Consider the following 11,194-nt stretch of genomic DNA (forward strand, 5'->3'; position numbering starts at 1 on the left):
AAAGTTCTATTTTACTGAGTTGTATCCTGAAAATCCTAAGGAGTTTATTGACTCAGGCAAGGACTATAATTTGTGTTAAATCCATTAGGTGTGTGATTGACATGGGATGACACATTTGTATAGGAAAAGTAGCACATATGGATTAATTGCAATATAAAAGGGGGAAACCAGCACTGTCCGATAAAAAGATCAGACACTCATCACTTTAATCCGGTTGTGAATCTGAATACTGAGTGACAGGCAGATATTAAGTGATCCCTGATGTGTTGCAATATCAAGAACATAGCTTCACCTCTGAGGCATTTTTGCAAAAAATATTACTTTGATTCAATAAAACCATTAGAACCAACCTCATATTGATGTGATATATTGGTGAACAGGCTGAAGAATACCAGACAAAACAGAGGAGGGGTCACCATAAGAACAATGGGCCCAGTGCCTTCAACAAGTCAGTGTGGGACAAAATGGGGACCGGGCTAGATTGAAAGAGGTTGAAGGGATATAAAAATCACATACGATGGTTTGGGCAGGCCAGCTTTCCAGAACACTTTGCTCTAGGATGAACAAAAATGCATAATAAATTTTGAAAATACTTCAAAGAAAAGCAATCTATCAACAGTAGTAATGGAAGAAATATAAACCTGAATAGATCAACCAAGCATGAAGACATTGGCATGGTGCTCAGAAGGCTCTCCTCCCACTAAGTCTCATGCTCATAAAGTATTAACACTGAGTTCTAGTTTGTTTTGCTTAAAACCATCCTTGTTCACACGCTTTTGCCCTAGCATAATTATTAATAATGCTTTCCTTTATTCTCAAATGTGTCCTTTTTACATTCATTAATTATGGTTGAGTTAGATGGTCATCTCAGATCTTGCAAACTTTAAGGGAGCAATTAATTCCTGTCTTACACAAGATGTTCCAGAAAATAGAGGAAATGTAAGAGCTGCCCAGATGATTTTAGGAGGTATTATCTTGATTTCAAACACAGACAACGATAAAGAACAGAAAAACAATAGGCCATATTTCCTTTGTATGTATGTGCTTGAATTGCAAATGAAATTCGTAGATAATCAAACTGAAGAATATGTTAAAAATATACTATGATTAATTAGGGTAGATCTAAAATTGTGAGGATGATATAATATCAGAAAACCTAACAACGTAATTCTCTGTTAATAAACAGAAAAGGATTATAGGATTACCTTAAATGATCCAGAGAAAGTATTTTATAAATTAAAAAAAACTAACTATAGGGGCGCCTGGGTGGCTCAGTCGGTTGAGCGTCCGACTTCAGCCCGGGTCACGATCTCGCGGTCCGTGAGCTCGAGCCCCGCGTCGGGCTCTGGGCTGATGGCTCAGAGCCTGGAGCCTGCTTCCGATTCTGTGTCTCCCTCTCTCTCTGCCCCTCCCCCGTTCGTGCTCTGTCTCTCTCTGTCTCAAATATAAATAAACGTTAAAAAAAAAAACTAAAAAAAAAAACTAACTATAGTAGAAGATCCTAAGAAATTAGAAGAAAAGAACTCACTAAACATGCTAAAGACTAAAAGTCAAACTCTTGGGGAGAATGTTATATTTAAACAAGGAATTTTGGATACATTCCATTTAGAACTGGAAGGAAACAGTGCAAATGTTTACTGTAACAAGGGAGAACATGGCCCATGCTATTAGGAAAAATAAGAAATAGGTGCAAGGACGGAAAAGGTGGAGATACAATCGTCATTACTTGCAGATGATACAACCCCTTACCTGGAGAAACCAACAGAATCAATCAAAGAACAAACTAAGAGAATTCAGAAGAGAGTTCAACAGGTTTGCTGGATATAAGGTCAACTCATGAAAATCAAAAGCATTTTTCCATGTTACCAATGATCACGTGGAAGCACAGTCTTCCCACTTAACCATTCTAGTAATATCGAAACCATTTGTCAATTTTTATAAATTGTTGATGCAGTCTTCTATTTTGCTTGGCTGTTACTGTATAAATGTTGCTTTGGTTTGAGTTGGTTAAGAATAAGAAAATACATCCAACTGCTCTCAAAGGGCCCTTTGTTTTATGGCCCTTGTTAAACAGCAGGACCAAGGCTCACATTCCACACTCTATATGGCTCCAAAGCCCATGCTCTTTCCACTGGACTACATTTTTCCCCTTGATGTTGGGACTTTGTAGGCTATGCCTAAAATCTAAATTCATTAATCGGGTGTTCAAAGTCCCCCACAATCCAACCTTCTCACTGCTTAATAATTTGTATTTGCTAGCCCTTGGGCTAGATCTGGCCTTGCATCTGCTGCTAGGGACACAGAGACACTCAGTGCCCAAACTAATAAATTGGGTAAATGGAAAGCGAATAGGCAACATCACCTCTTTATCGTAGTTTCTGCGATTCTCTTTTAATGGGGAAAGTGAGCTTGCTTAAGCAAAAGTGAAGTACAGGAAAGGGAAGGAATAATGTTTCTCTTTGGCTTTACCCAAGGATGGATTATGAATACCTCAGTGCCAGGGGTTCTGTGCTTCTAAGTTCTGATAGATCTCCAAATAACCCTGAACTGCAGCTTGCTCAGCAGCTGGCCTGCTGGTCAACCCCGGGAAGGACTCACGAAAGTTGACCGTGCTTCCCTGCTTTGGTGTCACAATCTCACTGCATTCTCTACCCAGCCTCAACAAGACAGAGGTCTGCCCTCTGCTTCCAGGACCCTCCTCCTTCAGCTCCTCTCTGCTAGCAGGGAAAAAAGATGGAGATGTTTGGTGGCTTCCATACAGCAAAGCTTACATCTGTTCTGTCTTTTTTTAATGACAATTTTTTAAAATTGTTTTTATTTTTAAGATTAAGCATCCTTGGGGCGCCTGGGTGGCGCAGTCGGTTAAGCATCCGACCTCAGCCAGGTCACGATCTCGCGGTCCGGGAGTTCGAGCCCCGTGTCAGGCTCTGGGCTGATGGCTCAGAGCCTGGAGCCTGTTTCCAATTCTGTGTCTCCCTCTCTCTCTGCCCCTCCCCCGTTCATGCTCTGTCTCTCTCTGTCCCAAAAATAAATAAATGTTGAAAAAAAAAAATTAAAAAAAAAAGATTAAGCATCCTTGCTAACGATCTAGACACAGTTCTTGCTGATTCTTTGCATATACATACATAAAATGGTTAAAAAATGATTCCCCAATTTTCAGGGATGGGATAGGAAAAAAGAACATGTTCATGGATGTAGCTGAATTCTCCTCGTTCTCAAAAAAATCTTTATTTTGCTACCAAGGCACTCATCAAACCATAAGGAAAGGCAATTTTTCAAAAAGCAAACAAAACCCTCAATAGAGATCTAAGTACTGGGCCCAAATTACCCCCCCCCCCCCCAAAGACACTGCTATTGTAAAAAAAAAGTAGGAAGCCAAATCCCTATAGTTCATTAAAAAGCAACTTTAAAAAGAATTCAGAAAGTTAAGATTGGAACTACAGTGATGCAGACAGGATAAAAAAGCAGATAAAAAAAGCTTAGCTCGAGAATATAATAGGTTTTGTCCTATTCTAGCAGAGGTAATGGAACTCTATGCTGCTGGAAATAATATTAAAATTGTCCTCACCAACAGAAGGTAGGGTGAGGTTAAAGGGAGAGAATATAGAACAAAAGACAGCAAAGGGACAAATTGTTCTGAATCTAGGCTTTACTTCCCAGGAAAGACGAATGGGGTTGAACTTCTTCTGAGCCACTCTCATTAAATTGTAGACTTGACTCAAAACCAGGGACCATGCACCACTAAGAAATAAAGAAGTGACTCACAGTCTTTATGGATATTAAAATATTTTTAAAAATTATCTATAAATTTCTATTCCGAAAAGCAGTAGTTCAAAATGAAGCCAGGCCATCCAGTCAGTTATAGAATAAAGGGCTCCCTCCAAAGAGAACTAATTTAGCAGAAATCTAGGTTGGAAGGGATGGAACATGGAATAAATGAGATGAGGTTCTCAGCACAATTTGAATAAGGCTTCTTACCCACCTCCATTTTAAGTAGTACCAAAGGGGCTCACATAAAATATATTAGAGGGATGCTTCTCAGAGGCAAAGCAGATCTATATGTCTAACTCATGACCCCATCTCATTACCTAACGCTTGGGGAAGAAAACAAATGTTTAATTTTTATTTCTTTATTTTTATTTGAATGTAGTTGACGCACCGTGTTACGTTAGTTGCAGGTGCACAACATAGTGATTTGACGAGTTTAAATTTTTTTTTCCAACGTTTATTTATTTTTGGGACAGAGAGAGACAGAGCATGAACGGGGGAGGGGCAGAGAGAGAGGGAGACACAGAATCGGAAGCAGGCTCCAGGCTCTGAGCCGTCAGCCCAGAGCCCGACGCGGGGCTCGAACTCACGGACCGTGAGATCGTGACCCGGGCTGAGGTCGGACGCCCAACCGACTGCGCCACCCAGGCGCCCCGTGATTCGACAAGTTTAGACGTTATGCCGTGCTCAGCACAAGTGCATCTGTCTCCATACAACACTATTACATTGACTGTATTCTTTATGCTGTACCTTTTATTGCCATGACTTATTAATTCACTGGAAGCCTGTATCTCCCACTCCCCTTCACCCAATAAAAATTTAATTTTTAACTATTCAAAGTTTGGGACACATTGTACTATTTATGTTTGATATCCAGTTTTCATTTGCTGAGACTTACGGCTTATAATTTTCCCAAATATGCTCATTGAAAAATATATGAACGTGCCTAAATAAGTAATACCATATGAAAATATAAACCTTGTTCTTCCATATCTTTTACATAGGAAGAGTGAATGAATGGTCCCCTGAAACTTCTATGAAGTTACTTTGTGTATTTAATAAAACTAAGCTAAACTATTCCACTTTCACATCTTGTGCAGTAGGAGGTAACTAGTCTTCAATCTCATCTTCCCAAATATCTCCATTAACATCCACAGCCTGTGTTAACTGTTACAACCAGTTAAGACATGGGGAATCAGGATCAGTGAAATGTTCATAAGGGCCTGCTCTAGAGAAAGAACCCAACCCAACAGAAACATTGCAAGCCCTCTTGTTATATCCATCTAATTTCTCCATGGGAGTCTCACAACACGGGCAGGTTTTTTAATTCTTTTCTCGTCACTTCTTACTTTCCATCTCTTCCAGTGCCTTCTTACCACACCTCTGTTCCAAAAGTCTTTTACTGGCCTCGCCTGCTTGCAAGTACTCATTTCATAAAACTTAATTTTTCTGCAGTCAACTTATGTTGAGAGATCCCATATGGTAGCGTCAGCCTGAACAAGATACAGAAAGCAAAGTTGCAGCCAGGGAAGATGTCCATTGTGCAGCCAGGCTCCCACATTTCAGGTAGCTGGCAACATGACATCACATCTGCCATCGAGTCCGCGGTGGCTGGAGGGGAGGGCGATCATAACGGGAAAATAACTCTGCTTCTACTAGTTCTTTGACCTGACCCAGAGTGGCCACCAAAGGGCACCTGGGTCCTGGGCAGTTGAGGCATTGAACTTGGCCATCTCTGATCTGGATTTCAAAGTAGTCTTTCGGACAGCCTTTGAAGTACGCATGCCTGCACTTCCAAAAGTACATGCATTCACTCATTCACTACCCACCTTCTCACACAAACAGATATTGCACAGGAACAAGTTACCATTAAAGCATTTTATCTGCTGAGCTTGATCCAAGTCCAAGATTTCCTGGCTCAGACTCAACCGTGATTCCACATCTTGTGTGGGGCTCTCACCCACAACTTCCTCTTGTTTATATCAGGTCTGGCAGGTCCTCCAAAGAGGCTTGAGCTATCCTCTGCACTTTTTTCTGAGAACCCATCTTGAGGTCAAAAGGAGAGACAATATTCAGCTAGGGTCTCTTCCTTAAGAAATTGCATCTGGGCAGGGTGCCTGGGGGGCTCAGTGGGTGAAGCCTCGGATTTCCGCTCGGGTCATGATCTCATGATTCGTGAGTTTGAGCCCCACGTCCTCTGTGTGGACAGTTCGGAGCCTAGAGCCTTCCTCGGATTCTGTGTCTCCCTCTCTCTGCCCTCCCCCCGCTCGCCCTCTGTCTCTGTCTCTGTCTCTCTCTCAAAAATAAACAAACATTAAAAAAAAAAAGAAAAGAAGAAAGAAAGAAATTCTGTCCAGGCAAACAGGACCACGCTGTCATGGTGTTCTTACAGCAGGTTGTCTAAGAGTTTGCAGAAGCAAATAGCGCTCAAAAATGCCTTCAGATTTTGTGAAAAGTCTAAATAGATCCTGGTGTCTCCACCTTGGAGGGATTCTTGTTTTTGTTTTTTTTTTTGTTTTTTTTGCAAATTCATTTCCGTCATAAATACTCACCAGGGCCAGCAATTCATCCTCCTGAGCTTCTAGGTTTTCTGACTACATTTACATCCAAGAAGCTGAGGACAATATGACACTACAGCCTGTGTTTCATTCCACTTTTGAAAGTGGTTCTTTTGGAAGGAGGAGAACTCTTTTTTTTTTTTTTTCAACATTTATTTATTTTTGGGACAGAGAGAGACAGAGCATGAACGGGGGAGGAGCAGAGAGAGAGGGAGACACAGAATCGGAAACAGGCTCCAGGCTCTGAGCCATCAGCCCAGAGCCTGACGCGGGGCTCAAACTCACGGACCGCGAGATCGTGACCTGAGCTGAAGTCGGACGCTTAACCGACTGCGCCACCCAGGCGCCCCGGAAGGAGAACTCTTGAAAAACAGTAGGTGTTCATTTATTGCTAGCAATCGTCATCATTATCCTTATTATCCTCACAACAGTCCTGGGAGGTAGGCGCTCATTCTTATCTCCATGCCTTTGCAGAAAATGAAGAAGTACCTACAAGTAAATTAGTAGAATTAACAGGAAAGCTTAATAACTTTCCTTGCTACAAGATCAACCACAATTGGCAAGTGACGGAAGAGTATACCGTAGAAACCAAGGGTAGAATGGTAGTTTCCAGGGTTCTGAGGGCAGGTGAGGGGAAATGGAGAGACGGTGGTCCAAAGGTATAAACTCCCAGTCATGAGATGAATAAGTTCCGGACATCTAATGTACAACATGGTGACTAAAGTTAACAATACAGTATCGTATACGTGACGTGAAAGTTACTAGGGGAGTAGATCTTAAATGTTACCCCACAGAAAAAGGGTAACTATGTGACAGGATGGAGGCAGTAGCTAATGCTACAGTGGTAATCCTTCTGCAATATAGAAGAGTATCAAGTCATCGTCTTCTACACCTCAGACTTACACAATGTTGTACATCAATTGTATCTCAATAAAGCTGGGGGAAAAGTCATTAGGGCCACTCAAGGTATTTTCTCCCTTTCTGAGAAAAGTTATTTAAATCAATGCGCCCACACATAAAATTCTGCCAAAAAAAAGAGAATACAGGTAAAAGAAAAGACACATTTACAATGGAATAGAAAAACATCAAGTAACTAGGCACAAAGCCAAAGAGAGTCAAGATTTCTACGTGGGAGGGGCGCCTGGGTGGCGCCGTGGGTTAAGCGTCCGACTTCAGCCAGGTCACGATCTCGCGGTCCGTGAGTTCGAGCCCCGCGTCGGGCTCTGGGCTGATGGCTCGGAGCCTGGAGCCTGTTTCCGATTCTGTGTCTCCCTCTCTCTCTGACCCTCCCCCGTTCATGCTCTGTCTCTCTCTGTCCCAAAAATAAATAAAAAACGTTGAAGAAAAAAAAAATTAAAAAAAAAAGATTTCAATGTGGGAAACAAATAAATTGAGATCAATTCAAGAAGAGTAAAACCTCACCTCCTATATGATGTCAATATTCTCCAAATTGATCTGTAGATTCCGTGTGACCACAATCAAAATCCCATGTGTTTTCTCTTTATGTGCATTGACAAGCTGATTCAAAGATTTGCAGACACAAATGGGCAAAGAATAATCAAGATAATCTTGAAGAACAAAGTCGTAGGATTTAAATTCTGATATTTATCATAAAGCTACAGTAATCAGGAAAATGTGACATTGAGGCAAAGATAAATGAACTAAGTAAACAAAATAGAGTCCAGAAATAGACCTAGTCATCCATGACTAGTGGAGTTCTGAGAAAAATGTCACAGCAGAGTAAGGGAGAAAGGATAATGTTTTCAATAAATGGCGCGTTATCAATTGGATATCCATATTGAAAAAAATATCACAGGGGTGCCTGGGTGGCGCAGTCGGTTAAGCGTCCGACTTCAGCCAGGTCACGATCTCGTGGTCCCTGAGTTCGAGCCCCGTGTCGGGCTCTGGGCTGATGGCTCAGAGCCTGGAGCTTGTTTCCGATTCTGTGTCTCCCTCTCTCTCTGACCCTCCCCCCACTCATGCTTTGTCTCTCTCTGTCTCAAAAATAAGTAAACATTAAAAAAAATTTTTTAAATCATAGTATTCATAGTAGTATTATTCATAAATGACTCCGAACTGGAAAATATCCAAGGCCTATCACCATGTGACTCTCACAAACATAATGATGAACCAGACACAAAAGCCTAGTTATGTAGGATTCCATTTATATAAAGTTCAAAAGCAGGCAAATCCAATTAGTGAATCTATGACAGAATTAAATTCAGGAGTGTGATTAACTTTAGTGAGAGCTGTGTGGACAGTGACAGGGTAGGAACAAAATCAGGGCTTCTGAGTTGGAAATAATATCATATTTCTTTTTTTTTTTTTTTTAAATTTTTTTTCAACGTTTATTTATTTTTGGGACAGAGAGAGACAGAGCATGAACGGGGGAGGGGCAGAGAGAGAGGGAGACACAGAATCAGAAACAGGCTCCAGGCTCTGAGCCATCAGCCCAGAGCCTGACGCGGGGCTCGAACTCACAGACCGTGAGATCGTGACCTGGCTGAAGTCGGACGCTTAACCGACTGCGCCACCCAGGCGCCCTTATATTTCTTGACCTAAGTGGGGTTTACACAGTGTATTCACCTTGGGGTAATTCCTGTGTTGTACATTTTTTTATTTGTGTATTTCACTGAATGTAGTATACACACTTTGGTAAGATAGTTCATTGAAAAAGTTGTGAGCAAATCTGAATGAACGGTAGGTATATAAAACAGTAATATTAAAACCAAGTTTTTTTTAAAAAAACATTTTTTCAATGTTTATTTGTTTTTCAGAGAGACAGAGACAGAGTGTGAGCAGGAGAGGGGCAGAGAGGGAAGGAGACACAGAATCCGAAGCAGGCTCCAGGCTCTAAGCTGTCAGCACAGAGCCCAACGCGGGGCTCAAACCCATGAGCTGTGAGATCATGACCTGAGCTGAAGTCAGACACTTAGCCAACTGAGCCCCCAGGCCCCACTTATACCACATGGTTTTAAACTGTAAAAACATGACCAAAACAAAATATAATTTGGGAGGGGACATATGGGTTAAATTGTTGTAAAGCTCTTACATTCGCTAAGAAATGGTAAACTTCCTAATTTATACTGTATTTTGATAACTCAAGCATGTATATTTTAAATTTTAGTGGCACAGCTAAGAAAATAGTGATTTCTTGTGGACAATCTAATAGAAGGGTAAATAGAATAATAAAAATACTTCAGCTAAACCATGGTTTACTTTTGGTAAACAGCAGATATCCAATTTGCATTGGTATTTACACTGAGTTTACCATCACATCCTGTTTTTTATAATTCCTAACCAGTCTTGCTTTGATGTTCTATTCTTTATGATTCTTTATATTACCTCTTGGGTTTGCTCCTGACAGCGTATGTGGCACATAAGATTAGTCCCATGTTTCAACATACCCCAGTAAGGGTCTATTAAACTCAGTTTCCCTACAATCATTTCTTCTTCTTTTTTTTTTTTTTTAATGTTTATTTATTTTTGAGACAGAGAGAGACAGAGCATGAACGGGGGAGGGGCAGATTGAGAGGGAGACACAGAATCGGAAGCAGGCTCCAGGCTCTGAGCCGTCAGCCCAGAGCCCGACGCGGGGCTCGAACTCACTGACCGCGAGATCGTGACCTGAGCTGAAGTCGGACGCTTAACCGACTGAGCCACCCAGGTGCCCCTCATTTCTTCTTTTGATACTGTTTTGTAGTAGCAGATTCTCCATACAATTTGCACTGTAGTGTTGATTTCTCTTTAAACTGTTAATTAATATTCTATACATCCAACAAGCCCAAAGAAGTATACATACTAAAGCCATAATTAATATTATGATAGGATGATTTTTAAAAATTAAAAGAATACTGGTTTTAGGTAAATAGCCTTTGAAAATATAATTTTAACAATGTATAGTTAAGGTAGATTCTTTTTTTAATTTAAAAAATTTAAAAAAATATTTATTTATTTTGGGGAGGGAGGGGCAGAGAGAGAGGGAGACAGAGGATCTGAGGCAGACTCTGTGCTGACGGCAGTGAGCCCGATGTGGGGCTTCAAGTCACGAACCACAAGATCATGCCCTGAGCTGAAGTCAGATGCTTAACCGACTGAGCCACCGAGGTGCCCTGTCTTTTTAAAATTTTTTTAAAAATAATTTTTATTTTTATTTATTTTTTAGCATTTATTTATTTTTGAGAGAGAGAATGACAGCAAGCAGGGGAGGGGCAGAGTGAGGGAGACAGGATCTGAAGCAGGCTCTGCGCTGTGAGCACAGTGCCCGATGCAGGGTTCAAACTCACGAACTCTGAGATCATGACCTGATATGAAATCAAGAGTGGGCCGCTTAACCGACTGAGCCGCCCAGGCGCCCCCTTGAAGCAGATTCTTGATTATCTATGCATAAGAATTCTCCTTTATCGGGGATGCCTGACAACTCAGAGCCTGGAGTCTGCTTTGGATTCTGTGTCTCCCTGTCTCAATTCCCCTCCCCTGCTCTCTCTCGCAGAAATAAATAAACATTAAAAATTAAAAAAACAAAGAATTCTGCTTTATCAAACTGTTGATTAGTTTTAGTAGCTTGGTTTTCTAAATGCTCTACAGTGTGAGAGTTATTCTTCAGCTCTCCTTTTAGCTTAACCCAACTGATACCTAATGTACCATCAACATGTGGGGCTCAGTTGTCTAAAGCTTTCTGTAGACATTTTTCTTGCATGGGCCAATATATTTCCGGTCAATATCCATCAATTATTCCTACAAGTTAAATCACTGCCCACAGAAATAGTCTCATCTTCCCAAGTGATCCTTCCAAACTGACACAATATTTTATATTACTGATCACTAAAATTTGATTATGAGGTGCTCATTGGAGGGTACCTATAAAA

General features: G+C 41.0%; 1 pseudogene; it reads right to left on the reverse strand.

Moving 5' to 3' along the window:
- Positions 1–4,875: 4,875 nt before the first annotated feature.
- Positions 4,876–6,368, reverse strand: LOC122496420 (annotated as a pseudogene).
- Between the last annotated feature and the right edge of the window lie 4,826 nt (positions 6,369–11,194).

The sequence above is a fragment of the Prionailurus bengalensis genome, chromosome A3, assembly GCF_016509475.1.
Source record: "Prionailurus bengalensis isolate Pbe53 chromosome A3, Fcat_Pben_1.1_paternal_pri, whole genome shotgun sequence".
In the NCBI taxonomy this organism is placed as follows: domain Eukaryota; kingdom Metazoa; phylum Chordata; class Mammalia; order Carnivora; family Felidae; genus Prionailurus; species Prionailurus bengalensis.